Source organism: Siniperca chuatsi, linkage group LG20 (assembly GCF_020085105.1).
Source record: "Siniperca chuatsi isolate FFG_IHB_CAS linkage group LG20, ASM2008510v1, whole genome shotgun sequence".
NCBI lineage: Eukaryota > Metazoa > Chordata > Actinopteri > Centrarchiformes > Sinipercidae > Siniperca > Siniperca chuatsi.
Window position 1 is genome coordinate 4,931,385 of NC_058061.1, and position 20,354 is coordinate 4,951,738.

General features: G+C 39.1%; 1 protein-coding gene across 5 annotated transcripts in view; it reads left to right on the plus strand.

Moving 5' to 3' along the window:
• The first annotated feature begins 5,596 nt into the window (after positions 1 to 5,596).
• The window catches only part of LOC122867597 (thyroid hormone receptor alpha-B), a 141,426-nt gene continuing 126,668 nt past the window's right edge, over positions 5,597 to 20,354 (plus strand). For 4 of the 5 annotated variants that reach the window (XM_044178575.1, XM_044178576.1, XM_044178577.1 and 1 more), the window contains exon 1: positions 5,597 to 6,042. The gene's annotated coding sequence lies outside the window, so the exon portion shown is untranslated. The remainder of the gene's footprint in view (positions 6,043 to 20,354) is intronic. The other variant, XM_044178582.1, reaches the window with a different exon arrangement.

Genomic DNA, 20,354 nt, shown 5'->3' on the forward strand with positions numbered 1-20,354 from the left:
ACAGAAATTATAACAGATTTTATCAGTGAGATGAAAATATGGTAAAAACAAAACATTCTCTGGACAACAGTGGAGACAACAAACACTAATACTGTATAACTGAATGATGTTCTAGATACATTTATTTCATAGCTACTTGGTACACATTGCATGACTCAGAAAACAATGATGTTGAAGATGATAAATGAAAACAGGAGATGGAAGAATTTTTAATGGGTCTTGATTTCAAATGGCCACCCCTTCAGTGCATTTTAGCAGCTTGTTGTGAAAGCACAGAAATAAACATAATGTCATGTTGGTTTGAACATTGTTACACAGCAAGAGAGATAGTGACATGACATACATATTAACAAGTTACAGACATGTCAATGCCTTTGGAGAAAGTTAAATATTGCAGGCAATTTAAAAAAACCCCCAAAAAAACCACTAGTCAAACATCCTCCAAGCTAACTGAAGAATAAAGGGTGTTTCAGTTGCATGATTTGTTTTTTGTTTTTACAGTAAGTCTGTTAGTCTGGGTTATGTTATTTCCTCCTGTCTATTTACTTTATAAGAACTGAAAAAAACAGGTCTCTACCCTGCAGTATGTCATCTGAAACCACTGCTGTGAAAATAAATGGAATCTTAATTAATAATTATTTTAAAGAAGCAAATTGTTCTGCGTCACACCACCAACCTGAAATCAATGGACATATTTACCTGTTTTTATGAGCTCAGTGTGTTGTCTCATCAGAAAACCCTCTCCATTTACCGTTCTGTTGTGGTGAGTAAAATAAAATACTGAGTGCGCCTCATGAGATTTCATGAATATTTTGTGTGGACAAAGTGTTAACTGCACTCGGAAGTTGAGAAATTGACAAACATAATTTCCTTAATCCTGTTAGAAATTCAAAGGCGCATTTTTGATGAACCTTTGCAGTTAGGGCTAACTTCCATGGCAAATACATTGCGTTTCCTGTGACTTCTTCACTATAAAAGCCACTCCGAGTTTCCCCAGTTGTATGTGAAAGCAATTTGAATCTAACGTGGGAATGGCAGACTCCGCCACAAACGGTGAAAATTACTATATTGAGAGAGAATTACAGATTGTAAATAAATCACAGTATCAAAACAGGGTTTGATTTCATGAAAATGTTATATCCTGCAAAAACATGCATCTCAACGTTATTGTGTCTCATATTTAGCCTTTGAGGCATATTTTAAGTAATAAACAATTCTGCTACAGAGGTATTAAATAATCATTTGACTTCTCAGTGCAGTTTCCCTTGTTTCAAGAATTTTCTGAAATGTCTATCTTGAAATGAGACAAAATAAAGCAAATCGGTGCACTTAAGAAAATGATACTTGACAATCATCTATAGCTCTTTTATCATAAATTAGAATTAATAAATGAATTCTTTACCAAAACAAGATTACTAAAAGTCTGTCTTGACAACTAGAAAAACAACATTTCCCTAAGTCACAGTTTGTTTTGCAGTTGATTAATAATGAATTGCCACGTAACCTTTAACACAGTGGCGTCTATATAAACCAGAGAACAACATGTTAACTTCAATCAACAGAGAACTTTATCATGGGCTAGATTAGGTACTGGTGCCATTAAGGCAGAGGACAAGCTGCAGATGGAGTGATCCATTATTCAGAGCAGAGCCTCTCCAGTATCAGGCTTTGACAGCCATTTGTTAGATTAACTCTCACTTGTTTGCATTTGGACAAAGGAGGTATCATCAGCTGAAAAACGTATGGGATGATTGGAGAGTGTTACATCTCAAAATATACACACAAAGCTCTTTCAGAGATTTAGTTAAAATGGTGGATGCTGCTAGGGTTCTACATTCATATTCAAAGAGGCTTAGACTACTCATTTGTAGTCATAGTTTTTCACTGGGAGGAAATGTCACAGTCGGGTTTCCCTTTGTTGTTATACCAACAACGTTGCACACAATCACTGAAAGGGTCAAGAATACAAGGAGCCATCTGCAAAGGAGCAGGAATTAAAGTAAATTGAGGGTAGAAGTGTGACCAGTGTCACTAATGAGCACTCTAAACCATTTGTTTCAACCTTCTGTTCTCTCAAGTGAGATTTATGCCCTGAACAAGACATCTGAGATTCAACTATCTTTCAGTTATTGGTTTTCAGAAGTCTACTGTAGCTATTATGTATTTATTTATTTTTTGAGCTGGATTTCTGATTTGGAAGTTGTTATAAAAATGATAAGTCAACACGCTCAGCTCCACCACACTCACACTCCTCAAAAACAAAATTCATCAAAAGGGGAACACTCAATTTTGATGATTTATTATTGCACATATGTTGTGGGGAAAGTCCCTTCCTGAGTGTGCAAACTAGCAAATACTAACCATGCTTGGAAATCAACAATTTAAAAATATATATATATTTTTTTGTCTCTCAAGTACGGTGTCCCTGAGGGTCAAAACACAACAACATTTCACAAAACACGACATTTCAGACTAAAGAAAGGTTTGTGATTGGACAGAAACCAAGTCAATTCAGTGGCTGTGTTAAGTTGGGTTGGTGCCAGATTGAATCAGTTGGAGAGACGCTCTAAACTCTACGCTCTACTCTCTCTACTCTGGGCATGTGTTAAAGTTAACTAGAATGGTCAGCTACACGGAAGCCCCTTAGATGGAGAATTGTCTTGCACGTTGCTTTGTTCCATCAGTGTAGTTAACATGCTTACCTGTGTGCATTAAAGAATGCTCATGAACGAATAAAGAAGTATAATCTAAACGAATGATGCCCACTACTGTGGATAAATGTAAAAGAGGCTGTGTGAGCTAACAGACAAAATATAGGGAACTGCAGTGCTACTGCAGGGTCAGAGTTAAAGGAAATAAAAGGGTTAAACCAGTTCATCACACACAGCTATTGTGTTTTCAATGTGTTTTAATCCAATTTTAAATCCTTCTAGCAAATGTGTCTCAAAATCTTTTCCAACATTCATAGTGCCAAGTGCAGCCCTTCAAATACGATGAAAAACAGAGGGTTAGGGTTAAAGCTGTAAATGCCAAGTTTGCCCTCGTATGTACTTAAGCAAATGCCAAGGCTATTTTTAGGACATTTTGCAAACTAAAATTAGACTGAGACGAGTGGTAGTAGGATAATGTTTTGGCCTGATTTAAGCTTATTTATGAATAATTTTACAGCCAGACAATGAATTACAACCCCAACAATAGAGCAAAAGTTTATTTATATAACACATTTCATTCCAAGGGTAATATGCCGTGCTTCATAGAAAAGCAAAGATCATTAAAAGTATATGTACATACATACATGGTGCACAAATAAACAATTAAAACGATCAGTTTCAATTTAATTCAATTAAACACACATCCACAATGACACAAGGCTAATTTAAAAAAAAAAAAAGGAGAATAGAAATCTTTGTCTGCTTTACCGGATTGCAAGTTATTAATTATTTTTTCCTATCATAGCTGTTTTAGCACTTTGACACAATACATTTGGTGGAAATCTAAGCTTGCAGGCAGCCAAAAGAAAATAACAACCAATACCAAATCAAGAAATCACAGTACTATGACACTGCAGAAAACACTGGGGACAGATTTGACTGTGCCAGTATTCCCCTTTGACCAAATTGGAATTTTGTGGCTTTAGTAATGGCGGTGAATGGTAAACCCAAATAAAAACTTCTAACGTTCCAGATGCTACATCCATATTTTTTAGAGCCTGTGGTGGGAATAGATTCATATAGAAGGGCTGTTAGCCATCTGTCCATCCTCGCACTCATTCACGTGTCCATCCATTCTCAAGGCCAGATGTCCTTTCCATGGCAACATCCTCCAGTTCCTTTACAGCCCAATCTGCAACAGCTGTGCATGTAGATGCAGTGGCCAGTAGCTCCTTGAAATTTTGCTACGTTTTTACGTCTTTAATGCTGAAACATCATTGAATGATGTCTGATTGGATTTGTTTTAAATAGCTAAGCCCAAATAGTTCAAATCGACTGGAACAGGAGATCTTGACCATGGCGATGGCTGCGTGTACAGATGCTTCGACCTGTAGCTCTTTCAGACTCCGCTAGCTACATTCTTGTTTTTCATCGGGTTTTTTTTCTTCATTTTTTAGGCTTTATTGCTGAAACGCGTATTACCTATGACAGTAATACATCATCGTGGTCATCGGAGGTTTGGATTAAAGAGCAGCGGACCTTGACCCAGATCAGTCGGACCAGGCAGGCACCACGGCGGCTGCTGTGATCGGCCAGGAGGAGAGGAAAGAGAGCCGGGATAGGAGCCATGCTGGCCCAGCTTGGACTTAAGGCTGCTCCTGGCTAAGGTCCGGTCTGGATGAAATGTTAGCATGATAACATGTTAAACTAAGCTGGTGACCATGATAAACATTATACCTGTTAACATTGTCAGTTTGAACGTGTTAACATGCTGAGGTTAGCATTTAGCTCCAAGCAATGTTGTGCCTTAGTGCAGAGTCATAGAGCCACTAGCGTGGTTGTAGACTAGTTTCCTGTCCACAATAGCTTAGTGTGACTGCACTGTTGAAGGAGAATAGAAATCTTTGTCTGCTTTACCGGATTGCAAGTTATTAATTTTTTTTTTCTAGCATAGCTGTTTTTAGCACTTTTCCACTAAATGTCAATCTAAGCTTGCAGGTAGCCAATAGACCAACCATAAGCCAATAAATTGGCTATTTATTTCAGCACTAATCAATGTTAATATCATATCAATAGGGCTGAAACGATTAGTTGATTTATCGATTAGTCAACTGTTTTGATAACTGATTTATCTTTGTTATTTTTCAAGCAAAAATGCAAAACATTTGCTGATCCCATCTTCTCAGATGTGAGTATTTGACGCTTTTCTTTATCTTATATGATAGTAAACTTAATATCTTTGAGTTTTGGCCTGATGGTCACATAAAACAAGCAATTTCAATAAGTAGGAAAATAATTCAAATAACTTGTTTTGTCCTTGAAAATATGCAATTTACAGTGATTAAAAACAGATACGCAGAAAATCCTCACATTTGAGACGCTGGAAGCAGGAAATGTTTAGTATTTTTGCTTGATAAATGACTTTCATGATTAATGATAATCAAAACTGTTGTTAATTTCCCTGACTAAGTGACTAATCGATTAATTAGCTTATTATTTCAGCGCTAATCAATATTATTACCCTTCAAAGAAGGGCTTGACCACACTGAATCCAATCATGAGAAATCTAAGGAGTGATTACATTGTTGTTGCATTAATTGTATTTTCATATTTCTCTGACAAACGTCTCTTTCAGTGACATAGATAGCTGATGATTAATAATTCTTGGAGGACAGTGTTTCTCATTGCAGCATTTAATACCCCAGTCGTGTCCCTTCACCAAAGCTGAAATTTCTTATCTAGTTTATACAAGGTGGACTAATCTCACCTTCCCAAAGGGAGGAGGAGGAGGAGGAGGAAGGAGGGTGCTTCAGCGCAGTGATGATGAAGTCAATAAATAAGGAAAGCAGAGACGACTCGAGGCGGCGGGGGATGTTCCGCATTTCACATCTCAACGTAGCAACATGTGTTTGTGTGTACAGTTTGTGCTTTACAGTGGTGGTCCTGTAGAGAGCGGTAGATAGTTTTGATAAGTGGTGACACAGCCGAGCGCTCCCCTTACTGTACAGTAAAAGCGGAGGGAGGAGCGAGCGTGTAAGTTAACGTTGGTATTTCTTTTTTGGTTCTTTTCCTCCTGTCGCTGAAGCCCGTCCAAACGCTACTGGAAGGCAGCAAAAAGGTGGAAGAAACTACTCCTTTCCACGCAAAAGCTTTGCAGGAAGGCGGCCGGGGAGCAGTGAGAGGAGGGCGATAATCTGACAGTAGGCTCCGAGGCGCAGCAGCTTGGCGGAGGACTGGGCTCGGAGTGAGGGGACGTGTAGCCACTCAGCGCCGCCGCTACACTTGTGCAGAAACCGGAGGAGCCCCGCTGACTTTCTCCCGCTTCAGTTCCGCCTAAAGCCATAATAGCCAACCGAAACTGGTGCCCAGACCGCGTGGGGGGTAACCGACGGTAAGTGTCGTTATCAGGCTTGAACCCGCCCGACGGTCACAGCGTGCTGTGCATGCAGTTGTTTGGCGGTGCTAGCTTCTGTGGCCTGGGCTGGTTTGACAGATCAGATCAGCAGCCAAGGTACACACGGTGTACTGTACAGGCAGAGTCTAACCTTGTTGGTCTGTGGCCATTCCGCCACTATTGTTGACGTTGCCCTCTGGTTAGTAGTTGTTGTCAATTAAACGGTAACACTGCCGGATATTAACTGCAAAGCGGTAATGGTGCCTTTTTTTTAGTGCATCATGCTTGTAGGATACTATGTGCTGCACACAGGCCCGAACTTGGATAAATGCCTCCTGCACTCTGGCGCGCGCATGGTCCAATCACGCATGCACACACACACACACACACACACACACACACACACACACACACACACACACACACACACACAGGCAGATAGACTGATCAGTAAAGATCACTAGATATAATACACCCGTAATACTTCTGTAGGGAGCCTTTCAATTCAGTCATATGACACTAATTTGGTTTTCCTCTTTTCTCCTCCTCGAGGAGCTGTAGAAGGGAGTTTTTAATGCATACTGACATTCTTATTTCAATAGCATTAGCAATATTCAAGTGCATAATAGTACTATTGATCCAAGTGAAGTGCTATAACTAAGGTAAGGCTGTAAAGAAAGGGAAACCCACCCTAAGTCAACTTGCATTTACTCAACTTGGAATAAATCTTTCTTAACCAAATTAAGTGTATGAACACTGGGTTATTAACATTCATATAATTCATGCATCTGTGTAAATATAGTTTATTATTGTGTATAATGGTCCCTGTGATGCTCACAGACTCATGCTCACATTTAGAGAGTCAGTTTTTTTTTTTGCTTCATGGTTACATAACTGACTGTATTACAACAAATGTCCAGTGCAGTCCAGATGATCACTGTCTGATCTTGTCAGTTAATACGTATCAAAAATCGCCAGTATCGGAACAGACTGTTCTAGTGAGGCACAATGTGCATTGCATTAAAACTGTCAGGGTCGGGTATTAAATTACCACAGACTCTGTGACTCAGTTGTACAAAAAAATGTGTGTGCTTTAGATAAACATGCTCACAAAATACAGTACAACTCAATACAAAAGGGTGTACTTTTTGTTGAAAGACAAAATTGCTCAGGAAGTTACCTTGACATGAATGCACTGATTATATAAAAGCTAAAATGCTTAATGTTGCCAAGAAACACTTTAATAACACAGCCTGATGTCCCGTATCCCTGACTGACTGCTGAAACTTAATCATTCACTTAGACCATGTGAAAATCCCCAGTGAAAATAATCTCAGTGCATGACTGAGCACAGCAGATCATGAATATAATGGTGACAGTTTCTTTAGTGTGTTTTCAGCTGTTTGTGTGTGAAGGCCTTCATCACCACATTACAGCGCTGTAATAATTAAATCACTCAATGTAACCACTCTGCTCAGAGCCTTTTCAGGGTCTCCATTCTCAGTGGCATTCATTTTCACAGTACTATCTTACACTGTGCTGATAGAAAGTGACAGCCTAAAAGCTGTATGCTCTTGCAGTTGAATCCATCAAGCTGGCAACAGAAGCATTTCCTCTGACACACTGAAGCTTATTTTAAAAGGCAGAGTGTATGGCTTTTCCTAACAACAGGGTAACCAGTGAACATTTTGAATAATTCTGTCCCTTAAATGTCTAAATTGCTAGACTTCAGCTGTCATTGCAAACTTTTAAAAGGTTGTAGTCTCATTTTACAGTATGAATACAGTCATCAGGAAGAAAACATCTTTCTCACAGTTTTTCTCAATGTGACATCTTGTAGAAATTAAACAAACAGATGAAGCTATGTTGTTTTTTTAAGTTTGGAGGAACATTAAGAAGCTTTTTTACATAAGCATATCGTCCTATTTATTCCTCTCAAAGTACTGAAGTTCAAACGTGTCTGGAATATTGCATACACCATTATTAATAAATATTTTCCCTGTCATTATTATGTAAATGTATGTGGTGCTAAACCCCTGCAGATTCTTAGGATGTTATACCAAAACGGGCTAAAACAAAGCTAATTTATGTCAGATCAGCTGGTATGGCCCCAGATGCCCACTGTTCATTAATCATTAGCCATCAGTTTAAATCGCAGTGTTGTCTCCCTGGGTTGATTATTAGCCCTGGACAAATCCACCATTCAAGTATAAATGTTTTCTCTAAGGATATAATTTTAAATAGAGCAAGTGTGGGCTATGAAGAGGGCAAAAACGTGTCATCAGTGGCACTCAGATAAGTCTTCCATTAGAAACAAACAGACAAAGAGGTGATGTTTTCTTAAACACTGGCACTTTATTTTTCCCTTTTTCCTTTATTGTAAATAGTTTTTCCATGCATAGAAGGAAAGCAAATGGGAAATACTGGCTCCTACTGAGCGATGTAACAGTGTTGTACATGAGAGAACACACAGAAGGTGGATGGGTGTAGCCCCATGTGACCTATATCTTCTCTTCTCTTCTCTTCTCTTCCTGTTGGCTGGGGCTCCTTTAGGGGGCCAGAAGTGACCTTCAGTCTCTCCCCGCAGCAAGCACCCCAGTGGGCCTCTCTTTTTGTGAGCCTGTTTCTGTCTGTCTTTCTTCCTGGCCTCCTCGCTCCCCCCCACCCCCACCCCCACTCTCCTCGTCTACTCCATCCCTACAGTGGGGAAGCAGCGCTTAATGCTTATAAACATAGAGCGTTCACTTATATAACCTTGGCTGTGCAGCTGATGTCCTGGTCTGTATCTGCTGTATAATGATGTCAGAGCTGTCTAGAGAGGCAGAGGGCATGCTGGGTAGGCCAATATGTCAAGAGCTATTCCTGAACTGAGCGTGGTGATCCTAGGGATTTGCCTCCCATTTCCTCCTTTTTTGTCATTTTGGAAGTTAATTGGAGGATGATGGTGATAGAATTGATTGGACGTTTGTTTTGTCAGTTTTAATGAAACGTGCGAATGGTGCATCTTAGTATAAGGAATGTCCTCGACAGGGAGCAGCAGGTTAGCATCACGTGACTTGTGATGTTGCCTTTTCATCCATAAATGCGCATCCTAGACAACAATAAAAGGACATGCCTGTTATTCTCTTGCCTTTATTTCTGTTTTACCTCAGTTGACTTGCTCATCCTATAGAAGCTCGGCCCCAATGCGCTTTACCACGTTATCTGTGTTTTGCCCTATGACTAATTAGATTATAGCACCCATATGCTATAGACTTGAAGGTTTTTTCATAGGATCTATTCAGTCAGGGCAGATGCAGCCAACCACAAAATGTCATCTGATCATCACAAGTTTTTCAATCGGCCTCTTTATGCATGAAGAGATTGCTCAGACGATAAACATCAGGCGTCTTTGTCCGTATATGCCTATATATCATTATGCGTACTTATTAAGAGAGTTCAAGCACAAGTCTTGAAGACCTGCTGATTTGGGTAAGATAATCATTGCCTCAGAGACATCTGCTTCTCACAAACTTCTGCCTATTCTTCAGCCAACACTTTAACTGACAACTTCTTTCAGTTTATAACCTTGAACTGGCGCTAATTTCTTTCAGGACTTCCACTGACACTTCCAGCTTAATCTATCACCTACACTTCAACTGACATGTCAACTAGAGCTAGACAGGTAAATTGGCCCATTGACCCATATTAGCTTTTAGCAGATAAATCGGTGTTGGTGTCTATGTTGGCTGAACAGCAAATTGCAGTACAGAAATGCCAAACTTGGTCTGAGGTAATTTAGAAACAGTGTCACCATTACATAGTTTATTCACCAGAGAGCACTTTGTTGTATTTACACTGTAAAATGTCCCGCTTTGTATGTATCTTGGTTACAATTCTTAAAAAAAACAAATCCAAGGGATCTGAATCAAGTTGTTTGTTATGTGTTCATGTTAAAACTAATTACTATGGGCCGATTATATTGTTATCAGATTATTTAAACTCCCAGATATCGACATCAGTATCTGCCTCAAAAAATCCAGTATTGGTCGGGCTTTAATGTCAACTCCTTTTATAATGTTGCTTCCTTTTTGTATCAGTAGTAGTATACAATAATTATAGTATAGATAGCCTGAATAATCTGTCACAATTTCTGTCCACCAAAATATGTAGTCAAAATCATTGCCCTTGTAATTATATAACTGGTGGTTAAGTGTGGTGTGTGACATTGTAATAAGGTTACAATAACTGCCCACAGAATAATATACCCATTTTGTGGTTTAAATTCTGGTAAAATGATCAATATTAGGACTGTAGCTAATGACTATTTTCATTTTTGATCAATTCATGTTTAATCCATAAAATGTCAGAAAATAGTGAAAAATGCCCATCACAAGTTCCCAGAGCGCAGAGCTGACATCTTTATATATCTTATTTTGTGCAGCCAACCCAAAGACACTTAAGACAATTAGGCCTGCTTATTGAACAGGGAAAAGCAGCCAATATTAATATTTGAGAAGCTAGAACCAGCAAATGTTTGGCATTTTTGTGATTAAACTATCAAAAATATTGTTGAATGATATCTTACAGGACTTGACCACATGTGCGATCACATGAGATCTACTGATGTAAAGTTATTAGACTCTTCAAAAAGTAGTCAGCTGATATACTGTATATGAGTAATAATAAAAAGCAATGTGTATCCTCTCTCCTCTCTGCCATAAAGGACATTCCACGCTGTTTCCTGCTGTAATATCTGGCATGCAGAGTAATGAGCGTGTCCTCACTGGCAATTCAAACCTCATTAGCCAAGAAGAATGAGGCTAACCTTACAGTGTGATGTTGTAGCTGGTTTGTGTTGCATTCAGAGGCCTGTGACGCTCCACTGTTGATAAGCATGCTGTCATGGTGAACACGACAAGAGATTATCAGTGTGCTCTGCACCGATCTTGACACAGACCAGTGGGGGTCCTGCTGTCTAAGAGATAGTGTAACATCCCATCCCCCCCAATACACAAACACTCTTGCAGACACATGACATCAGATGTCAGTCGACATGCTTGAAGTTTGTCTCTTTTTCTCAGTGTTGTGTTTTTTTAACTCTTCTCTTTCGTCTTCCTAGGTTTCGTTTTATTCTTCAGTCTTTTTTTTTCAGTTTCTGTTGAGCAGGGGTTTCCATGCAGATGCTTACCAGAGGCCCTTCCTTTTCTTTTTTATTTCTCTGTACCATTGAACCGTTGTCACTCTCGAATGCTCTCTGTTTCTCTTTGGCCCTCTCAGCCAGTGTATGCTTCAGCAGCTTCCAAATCACCAGGGAAAACAATAATTTGTAAAATGACCTTTATTGGCCAGAGAGAGTAGCGAGGCTGTTTTACACGGCCGCACTTTTCTCTTATTAACACCAGTCAGCTTGGCTCTGCCTGGGTACAACTGGGGCCACTCACAACTGGCTTTTCATCAACGGGAATACTTGGCACCGGGGCCCGTGAGGTTTATTTTTGCCAGGGTGAAGCAGAGCACTTTACGAGGAGGAGTCCATCCCACATTTGCTGGCATTGAACTGCTTTTACTCCCTCTTTGTGAGAGCTGCCTCAATTTATGCAACGGAATAGAAATGAAGTCACTACACATTTGCAGACATATTAAACAACCAGTTCCCAAGACAATAAAGTGGCTACTTTTTTCTACTGTGTCATAAACACTGAGTCGTTGTGGTGTACAGGGGGATTCCCTGCATGTGGATTTGAGATTAAACTGGTAATAACAATTTCAGTATCTGTGCAGAAGATAATCAGCTTATAATCAGAGTTCCCGAGAGGAATTAATGTGTGTGAATATGAGTCAATGTTTGTATATGTGCTTTAGAGACAAGGGAATTGCAAGTAAAAGTAACAGAAAATAATTGAATTTACTCTAAATTGATATCTGTTTTGCTTTGGCAGTAGGGTTGTGTACTGTTCACATTTGAACCAATACCGGTACCTGGAAATTGGTATTTCAGTTGTAAAAAAATTTCAATTTCAAGATTATTATTTATTTAGAACATTTTACCTCACTGCCTCACTTAAAAAGTAGTCACCCATGGAGGCTAAGTTAACTTCTTCCTGCTGGCTGCATGGGTGCTAACGTCCTCAGGTTAGACGTGTTGCCCTGGCCAGCTTATGCAGTGAGTGTTTTCTGCCTCAAGTTTTGAAACTTGCGACCGCTTTCAGCTCGCATTGCCCTTAATCAGTCGCCCTTTTTACAGAGAGATCCTGCAATACTGCCGTAAAGAAGAGCCGTCATTACACCGGCTTTGCTTTTTTTACACTGAACCAAACAACGCTGGCATAATGCCGCCACCGTGTGTGATGTAGATAGCGGAAAGTACCCCCTCAATGTAGGCGTAGCTGATCGTCATAGCGACGCTATTCCAGCAGTTAGGAAGCTTTACTTTGGTCTTGAGAAGCTGCAGCCTTTATTCACTGACAAACTGTAACCTACACTGTACATTTTCTGCGAGACTGACAGCTTCACTGCTCACCTTTTCCTCTGCACCGCTCCCATTCACCGTCACTCTCTGCCGCTCGCTCTCAGGTTCCCGAAATTTGGCACCGACTGATTTAACGTGAATCGGTACTCAGTAGTACAGACGTAATTCGGTCGGTACCCTTAAAAGTACCGAGTTTGGTACCCAACCCTATTTGGCAGACATATTGTTGGATTATTTGTTGTATGCTGTCTATAAAGCTGTAGGCTTTAACTAATGATTATTTTCATTATCGATTAATCTGCGGAGTCATTTCTCAATTAATTGATTAATCGTTTGGTTTATAAAATGTCAGAAAAAAGTGAAAAATTCCCACAAGTTCCCAGAGCCTAAAGCAACATTTTCAAATTAGTTGTTTTGTCCAAAACCCCAAAATATTCAATTTTCAATGGAACAGAGAAAAGCAGCAAATGCTCAATTGACTTGAAAAGAATGTTTGAGCTGTTGCTCAAAAAATTAAACTTGATAAACTATTTTGATAATCGTTTCAGCTCTAGTTTATACAGTACATTGTGCAGTATTGTATATTTGATGTACTGTGTGTGTATATTACACAAATTGTTTTACCACAATCACCCACCTCCCATAGGTAGAGGAAAGCACGGTTGATGGCTTTAATGATTAAGACAAAATGCAGGTGATGAGAGGCAAAATAAAAGGCAAATCTTTTAAACCGCTCCCACTTGGAAATTTTCCATGCTTCAACATATTATCTGCTGAGGTAATGGATAACTATGAACACAGTGATCTAAATTATAAATAGAATTATAATAAAAATAAAATATAATAAATTCTAATTTTAAATAAAATTATAAAAATAATTATAAAACCCTACAATTAGAATTTTGGCCAAGACCCAAGTCCCACTATGGCTGCTCTGCTCTTCCAACATGTACTGTATTTAGGTCAGCATTTCATAACTGTAGGAAACAAAGTACCAGAGTTAGTTTAATGTTTAATGCCTTTTCCTTGATGCTGTTGCAAATAAAACTTTACCAGGATTGCTTTTTTTGGTAAACAAGGGTTTGAGATGATCTTAAACATCTCTTGCAAAGCCTTCACTGCTTGAATTCCTCTCAAATACCCCTGAATTAAGAGCTGAATAAATGCAGAAGAAAGGCTGGAGTTTTATTGCTCCCTGTTTTGTAATCTGTCATGCTTGAGGAAATTTGGATGGACTTGTTCCAACGCCTGATGGTTTGGCAAGCTTCTACCAAACTTCAGCTCTTGATCATTGTATTTTTATTTTATTTTATTAGGATTGGGGTTAAGGCCACCACATATGCCAGATACCTACAGTACTTTTGCTACAAAATAGCTGCATAATTACAAGAACAAAAGAAGCAGCAGCCTTTTTTGTCAGACGTACCCCCACAGCCCTGTTAGATGACCTCAAGCACCCCTTCATCCACACCACCTGTCACGTTCCAAATGTGTTCATTTGAATTGATTTAAAGCAGGACATTGTTATAAGTGGATATAATAGTGGATGTTGGAATATTTTTTTCATACGATTGATTTGTCAATGTTTACGGTACAGTATGTGAATATTTTTGTTTAATCAATTACTTAATTCTGTTGTATCAAATTAGTTGAGCTACTACACAATCTCTCCATGTCCCTCCTGACAACCGCAGAAGTCCCCCTGGTTGGTGAATCACTGTAATACAGTATCACTATAAAATAACAGTGCAAGTATGTCTTAATAAAATATCTATACTATACTTTGTCTTTTTTATAATTAGTCATTGAAAAAAAGTCTTTAAAGCTTAGGGATTGTGCTTTCAAGCCGTATTAAGGTTTTAATATATTAAGTCATGGCAGGTCGCTTCTTTCTAGCTGTTACTGTACAGCTCTCCTATTAATTTACTGCAAGCTGCTTCCTCAGTTGGAGAATGCCCTAGATTTCAGTTACGTCTGGTTTTCACAGTGGTCGAGTCACAACCCTGTCTGACTGGGACAACAAGTGTGTATGTGTGTGTAAGATATTCCCCTGGCTGTAGAATTAGACTTTGGTTTATGTTATGACTGTCTGTGAGGTTAAAGATCACTTCAGAGTTTAGTTGGGCTTCTTTGAAGGGTGACTGACAGTTAACCACTCTCCACCAGGCTTCTCCGTTACTGCACACTAAGCACTTTTCTGTTTGAGGAAACTTTTTCTGACATCACATCCAAACCTTCCTGAAGCTGGAATCATTTGTACACCAGTGGCTATTTTCCTTCCTTAGATTATTTTGATTGCATTGCTTTTGAGAGAAAGTAAAGTCAGCCACTTGCTGAGTCAGGTCAGTGCATCTGTTGAAGTAATCGCACACAGTCCCTTCCTGTGTGTTTGTGTGAACATCAGAGTAGAGAGTAGTTAGGCAGTTGCTGTGTGAATAATAATCGAATTGAATAATAATGGTGGCGGAAATTGTCTGCCATTAGGCTATATTACAGCTGCAGGTGGGTACGCTGTGGTTTGTGGAAGGGCATGTTGGTAACAGGAAGCACAAGTGAGTCACCTTTTCAACAGTTTGTTGATGCTGCGATGCCAAAGCTGCTTATGATGAATCTCCTGTTATTTGTCACCTTCTCTTGATTATTATCTCAAGTTCCTGCACACACACACACACACAGGCACAGGCACACTTGTCATTTGAGACTGTGCCAGTTTTCTTGTATTTTTTGTATTTTATGATGACAGTGATTATAGGATGATCTCAAAAAAGAGATGCTTAATGAGAGCTGATCATTGTGATTAACATAAATTTGAGCTTTTAGCATGTGATTTGAATCCTTAATTTAATATTAACATACTCTATCCTTGTGGCTTTGTGGACAGAATTTGTCAGATGCTGCAGCAACCCCATCACCAGCAGTACTTCAGAGACATGGTTCACCTGCAAAATGTTGCTAAAAAGGGGAAAAGTGACCTTTTTTTAATCTAAAGCAACTCTGCGGGCTTCACTCGCTGTCCATATGGATTTAACATTTTAAACCTGTTATTATAAACTCATGCTGTGCAGCCAAGCCCTGCTCACACCCATATGCCAAACATTTGCTTCTCAAATGTGAGAATTTGATGCTTTTTCTTTTTTATCATATTGGATAGTAAACTGAATATATTTTGGGTTTGGACTGTTGGTCAAATAAAACAAGCAATTTGAATATGCCTGTTTGGTATGTTTGAAATTATAAGAGGCATTTAAAAAATATTTTCTGACATTTTTTAGACAAATCGATGAATCCAGAAAATAAACGACAGATTAATTGATTAATAAAAATAATAATTTGTTGCAGCCCTAATGATATGTCACTGTCAGAAGATAAAATGGGAAAACTGAGTGTTAGGGGGTTACTAAATTGAAAGTGCTATTGTATTATGTATTGTATTATGAAGTATTATTGGAACAAAATGTATGTAATTCAAATATCAATGGTTATTCTTTTCATAGCGGATGTTACATTTGTTTTAATCATTTGAATTTTTGCTTTGGAGTGATATTTTAATGTGTTCAATGTATGATTCATGTGAAAGGTGTGTACTGGATTGTTGAAAGAGAAATTTGTTCAGCTCCAAGTGTGAAACTAGCAAATAATAAAACAAAAGATACTGCTAAGTAACTGCTGGTGGTCTGCCCTTAATAAAATCGGTCAAACATAATTAAATCCTCATCAAGAAGGCTGCTGCACAAAGGCATTCTGTTGCTTATGAACACTAAAATTAAGCCTTGAAAAACTTGAAGTACCAGTTTGGGAGCAATGTGGGACATGTAAACAATCTTTAATGTTACACTGTAAGATCACAAAATCCCCTATCCTACACACAACCTAGATATTGTTATCCAATTTGAATGCAGCATTAATCCAGGGATTTGCTGGGTATTTTACCTGAGCCAGGGAGTGTGTTTCATCTCTACCTGTTAGTGTTGCTTGCCAAGTAGATGAAGAGCTATGCACTGGGAGGTCCAGAATGCCAACTCACTTAATGCCAAACGCCCTGAGCCTGTGAGTGTGTGTGTGTGTGTGTGTGTGTGTCCATGCATTTGTCTTTGTAAAAGCATCGAGAGGCTTGCTGATCTGGCAGGTGTGAACATTTCTCATCTGAGATGTTTCAACTGCAGCCAATCAACAAAATCTGGCATACAGTAGACACTAGCGTAGTCTAATTTGATTCAGTGCTTTGCTGATATGGAAAGTAACACCTTTTTTGTGGCAAGAGCTGTGTTGTATACTAATGCTTACAGGTACATGTGTGTGGATATATGTAAGGCTGTTTGTGTGAACACTGTATTTTTGCAGCGTCTCCATGTGTTTGGTGTAGAGGGCAGTCTCATGTTTCCTTCAACATAGCTGACCCGGATAGCAGGAAACTCAATAGGCAAAGTGTGAGGCAATCGCTCTGTGATTAGTGTACACTATCGCCCTGCAGTAGCTTTGGCCTGTCAACACTGGACACAGGCATTCAGGGAGGTTGCATGAGAGCGGTGCACACTTGCACAGCCACTCATACAATTGATATGCATGCATGTACATTTCACATTCACACCACCAGAGGCACATCTAAAAACCACACGTGCATGTTCATGAACACATGCAGGCAGCTATTCTTAGTTAAAATGTTATCACTTAAGCTTTTACGGATCACTACCCTGTGAAGAACACATGGTTGCATTAGTAGATACTCAATGTTTGTGCAATACTGTACGTAGTAGATATACACAAAGGTACTTTTTCAGGTAATTTTTCTCCCAGCCAGCTCCCTGTTTGTAAAGCTCTGTCTAAACTGTCTCCCCTGAGCGTTCAGTGCTGTGCCCAACAATAACTGTTTGACTTTGTTTAATGCAAGATGACACTGAGTGGAGCAATAAGCTGCCAACAGTTCCTGTATAACTGGGACTACTTCCTGTAGCAAAACAATTGTTTGTCAGGTTTTTCATTAATTACAACAAACTTGTTTTCAATCATTTTTACTTTCACTTTGACATGTGGAATTTATGTATTTTGATAAGAAAATATTATTTCATTCTGTTGTTGACAAATATGTAAATTATAGCAGACCACTGTACTGTTTTGTTAAACTCAGAATAGAACAGTGTATATTGTCCAACCCTTTGTATGCATTTAAGCATTCAAATTAGCAGTTGTTTATTGTTGTCTGATCACATTTATTACCATACTTTTTTGTCCTTGATCCCAATCTTTCCATAAACACAAGACGGCTTCACGAGATGAAAATTTAAAGTTTTGCAAACAGTGAAGAGTTGAAAGACCTCTCTGTATCAGCTGTGTTTTCAAACTTATGCTGTTTTTTGTAATTTAATTTTATAGGACAATACATTTTTTAGGACAAACACTTTTGTCAGACGACTAAGAATATGACTAAATTTTACAAAGGTGTGAAAATGAAACAGTCAAAATAATCAAATTGGTCTACGGAGCATTCATTGAAGATTTGGCTGGATGGAGGCCCAGGGTGAGTGACGAGGGTGACAAGCTGGCCGGGACCTGAGGAGAGGCTCCAAATGCTGCTTGTGTTCTCTGTCGTGTCCCTGACCCTTGTCCAGGTTGGACAGGCTCCAGCTGGTCCCCAGAGCAAGCTCTCCCTACTTTCACATCTGTAGTCCTCTTCTGTGCCAAGGCAGGCAGCGCCGACCCTGCTAACCTTCTACTCGTGTTTTTGTGTGTGTGTGAGAGAGAGAGAGAGCTATAAACAGATAACATTAGAGCGAAGGACTAGCATAAAGGGAGAGATGGTACACGGATCATGTGTTGGACTGTGAGTTAATGTGTGTGCCTATTTGTGTGGGTGTCATGTGAAAGTACATTGTTTACAGTCCATTGATTCTCCTCGTTATTCCTGCATGTGTGTGCATGCATATGTGTGGGCGTGTGTTTGTGTGCTAAGCAGGAGTGTGTCAGTAGACCCTTATCTGACACGGGGATTAGCCGACCAAAGGCGATCCCTGGTCTCATCTAGCCTCTGCCTGCCCATGTCCTTCCCCTTATTTTCCCATAGATTGTCACTTAAGCATGTCTGCTCTGCTACTGTAGAACCAGACTCTGCAGTAGCTACCGTACATTAACTTAAAGGACCATAAAGAATATTTATTCTTTATATTCCTGTTAATCATTTTCTTAAGCATACCGTAAGATTTTAGAATTATTTCCAAGCTTCCAGGCAGCCATTGGTTTGCTTTGATTTATATTTCGGTATGTTATTGAAGGGTCAGTTCATCCATATTACAAAGAAAACATTTTCTCACTTACCTTTAGCGCTATCTAGCCATGCAGTTTTGGTTTATTTGTCAATGTTTGTCATTAAATTCACAATCCTAAAGATTTTTATTTAATCTAGCCCAGTTTTGATTCTGTTTATATTTACATTCATTAATTACCTCCCAAATAGTACTTGTCATTGTTAGTGGCAGAGTCCGCCATTCCTGCGCAGGATTCTTATTGCCCACACATGCACAAGGGATTCACATGAGACGATGCAAGTAATCCAGTGTTACTGTAATTTTATCTCATTGATATCAGCGTCACTGTTTACTGCTCACTCTCCTGCAGTTGTATCAGAGCTGTATTAAGTAATGCAAACCGAACATTTCCTACTGCTGCTGCTTCACATTAAAAGTGTTCAACTGGCAAAACACGAGGTGGCTTTTATAGTGTAGCAGTCACTGTCTCAGAATTCTGGGACCTGTAGTATTAAACTGCACTTAATATTACCACGGTAACCACGGGTGTCGCCAAAACATCCAGGACTGAAATCTTAAGGATTATAACTTATTTTATTATTAACTTAATGCAGTACATGCAAAATAAAAGATGACAGCCACTTTTGTATGAGCCCACTCATTCAAAACACTTACATTGCCATTGGTTGCAGTATCGGTATGCTATTAAAGGGTTTATTAACCTAAATTACAAAGAAAGCCTTGTTTTTACTCGTTCAGATTTTGAGATATGCATTTTTGAGACTTCTGCCTCAAACCTAAAACAATGGAGGTGAATGGAATGCAGTTTGTGATGCTCAAAGCGTTGAAAAATGACATTAAAAACTTCAAAAGCAACATTTCTTTCTAGAAAAAGCGTTGTTTGTAATTCGGGTGAACTGCCCCTTTAAAATTCACTTGCAGAGACCTAAAAGCTAGCCTATCACAGTGAAGATGTAGTTAAAACATGCAGATACACGCTTATGCTGTAACCACTCTGTACACATTTGCTCAAAAATAGAAAGCCATAGATTACTATATAATGTGAAAATGCCAATATGCACCAATGCTACCAGGGGAAATTTGGCCAAATGTGAGTCAATTTGATTCCTCAGAAATGCAATATACGTATATTTTTGTTTTTGCACCTAACAGTTGTGCCAACTGATTTTATTATTAGAAATGAGCACCAGTGTATTTCCAGCGAGTGAATAATTGATTATTGAACCGTCTCTGTTGGAACACAGGCCTGTAATTATGCATACTGTTGAACACATACAGCATATGTGCCTGCCTCGCATAGGGTACACACAAACAAACACACAAATTCCCATAAAAGAAATGGAGAATATAAAGTCAAATCAAAATTGTCAGTTCAAGCACAGCATGGTCTGTATTCTCGTTATTGCAGTGCCATACTGTATCAGGTTGGGTATGTGGGTATTTGTTTATGCGTGTTTCATTGTGTAGGTTTGGGTCATGTGACACTGCATTTCATAAAAGTGCACAGCTCTGTGCAGCTCTCAGAATCTGAGTCAGAGAACTACTTAACTGTAGATTAGAGGGAGGAAGGAAGGAAATTAGTGAGAAAGGAGAGGGAG